We start from the raw sequence: 1917 nt of genomic DNA, 5'->3' as shown, positions 1-1917 counted from the left end.
GATAGGATGATTTTACTGAGGTTGAAGAAAAGACAGAGTATCCCAGTAGGAGGGGATCCTGCGGAGACACTTTTTAAGAGTCAACAGGTAGCATTCCTCTTCCTGTATTTCTTAGGTTTGAGAAAAACATAGATTAATAATCCTTGCTTTTCCTGTGAAGGATATGTTGTTTGTATAAGATTTTTAAAAATATTTTTAGCCCAATGCCAGTTTGTAAACTAGGGATTTTATAAAGTACATTCTACGTGAAACACAAATCTGACATGCATGTCAATGTATGGCAAAAACCACTACAATATTGCAAAGTAATTGGCTTCCAACTAATAAAAATAATTGGGAAAAAATAAAAATAAAAAAACAAACAAACAAAAAAAGTTATCTATTTCATTAACTTTTAAACAATCTCCTGAATTATGTTAGCAGGGCATAGTAGGTTTACTTCCAGAGACAAATCCCAGTGCTATATATGGATAATCCCCTTTTCTGTGTCTTATATTTGTGTTTTCTCCTGAAAGCTACTCAAAAGAAGAAAAAATGAGAAACTACACAGAAATAACAGAGTTTATCCTCCTGGGACTGTCAGATGACTCACAACTTCAGGTTTTGAGCTTTATCTTTCTGCTCATCACCTAACATGCTCAGCATCACTGGGAACTTGACCATTATCACCCTGACTCTGCTGGATGCCCACCTCCAAACCCCCATGTATTTCTTCTTCAGAAATTTCTCCTTATTAGAAGTTTTGTTCACAACTGTCAGTATACCCAAGTTCTTGGCCACCATTATTGCAAGAGATTAAACCATCTCTTTTAATGATTGTATGGCTCAGTTATTCTTTTTCATTCTCTTAGGAGTCAGTGAGTTTTACCTTCTGGCTACCATGTCCTATGACCATTACATTGCCATCTGCAAGCCGCTGCATTGCAGAACCATCATGAATCACAGAGTCTGCACACCGTTTGTCTTGGCCTCTTGGCTGGATCCATTCTTAATCATATTCCCATTAGTAATGCTCTTCCTACAGCTTAATTACTGTAAGTCCAATGTTATCGACCATTTTAGTTGTGATTATTTCCCCTTAGTATACCTTTCTTGTTCAGACAACAAATTTCTAGAGGTAGTAGGGTTTTCCTGTGCTGGGTTTATTCTATTGTTCACTTTAGCATTAATAATTCTGTCCTACACATATGTCATCAGAACAATTTTGAGGATCCCTCTACCACTCAGAGGACAAAGGCCTTTTCCACGTGTTCTTCCCACATGATTGTCATCTCCATCTCTTATGGCAGCTGCATTTTCATGTACGTGAATCCAACTACAAAAGACAGGGTCTCTTTGAGCAAGGGAGTAGCTGTGCTAAACACCGCCATAGCTCCCATGCTGAACCCCTTTATCTATACCCTAAGGAATCAGCAAGTCAAGCGAGCCTTCATGGAAATGGCAAGGAGGACTGTATTTTTCTCAAGCAAATGAAAAAATAAAGGTCCTGTTTTATGAATTAGACACATGTGAATGGAAAGCAATTAAACAAAAATTCAGGAATTTCAAAACCTATTAATATCCACACAGCCTCCCTAGATTCATTTTTCATCATTCATATTTTTATTGCCACAGTTTATCAAGGATACTTGCATATGTATATTTTCTTTCTGCCATTCAAATTTGAATTCTTTATATATATATATACACACACACACAAATATATGCTTATACATGTGTATACAGTTTTTTCCATTCAATTTACAATCCTTCTCTCATTTATTTTTCTTCCTTTAGGCTGGTTTTTCCAGTCTGTAACTATGGGAGCGATTTTATTTCCTTCTTTGAAACATTTTTAATTTCATTATTTCACACTAATTTTTAGAAAATTAACGTCGGATAGAGGCAAAGCAGGTGCACACAAGAGAGAATCGTGTT

General features: G+C 36.2%; 1 pseudogene; it reads left to right on the top strand.

The window, feature by feature from the left end:
* The first annotated feature begins 534 nt into the window (after positions 1–534).
* On the top strand, positions 535–1473 carry LOC136166196 (olfactory receptor 6C1-like; annotated as a pseudogene).
* The last annotated feature ends 444 nt before the right edge of the window (positions 1474–1917 follow it).

The sequence above is a fragment of the Muntiacus reevesi genome, chromosome 4, assembly GCF_963930625.1.
Source record: "Muntiacus reevesi chromosome 4, mMunRee1.1, whole genome shotgun sequence".
In the NCBI taxonomy this organism is placed as follows: Eukaryota; Metazoa; Chordata; class Mammalia; order Artiodactyla; family Cervidae; genus Muntiacus; species Muntiacus reevesi.
The sequence above is the reverse complement of the archived record's forward strand: the minus strand, read 5'-3'. Positions and strand labels throughout refer to the sequence as shown.